We start from the raw sequence: 792 nt of genomic DNA, 5'->3' as shown, positions 1-792 counted from the left end.
TATATATTATTTTATATATATATATATATATATATAATCTGTCACTCATTACTTATATATTATTTTATGTATATATATATATATTTTTTTTTTTACATATATTGATCAGAAAATATTACAAAGAGGACATCCGATGGTTTTAAGACACTCTATATGCACTCTATATGCACTCTATGGCTGTGTTCCAAAATTCACTGTCAGTACTGAAAATCTATAGTTTACGTGACGTACACTATAGATTTCAGCTGGCAGTGAATTTTGGAACGCAGCCTATATAGGGTGTCTTAATATTATCAATGTTCTCTTTGTAATAGATTTTCTGACTAACTTGGATCTATAAATCTATATATATTGTAAACTTTGAGCTTTCCTTAGCGAAATCATTGAGAAAATTAATTATTTTTTCGCAAATTTTCATTTATCCCCCCATCAAATATTTTTGCATCTAAGTCTTAAATTATATTTTATTCAAGTAAGTTTTTTTCTTTCAATCCTTTTTATAATTCGAGATGGAATTTACTGTCTGATGTATTTACAATCTCAAAATTGTGAAAACATTTACAATATATATTAATATTTTATAAAAGATCAATATTTTTACATCTATCTTACATCTATTTTTTTAAATATATTCATACAATTGCAAATCACAAATTTCATGCAAGATTTTTTTCATATAATTTTCTAAGGTCCATATTCTGAATCCTCTTTTATCGATAAAAGTGCTTCTAAAAGTGGCTTATAGCCAATCAAAAGGCTTATAAGCCACTTTTAGAGGCACTTTTATCGTTA

The sequence above is a fragment of the Camponotus vicinus genome, unplaced genomic scaffold (genome assembly GCF_025532165.1).
Source record: "Camponotus vicinus isolate PSW18456_S1 unplaced genomic scaffold, iyCamVici1.0 SCAF_14, whole genome shotgun sequence".
NCBI classification, from domain to species: Eukaryota; Metazoa; Arthropoda; class Insecta; order Hymenoptera; family Formicidae; genus Camponotus; species Camponotus vicinus.
This window is presented reverse-complemented; position numbering follows the sequence as displayed.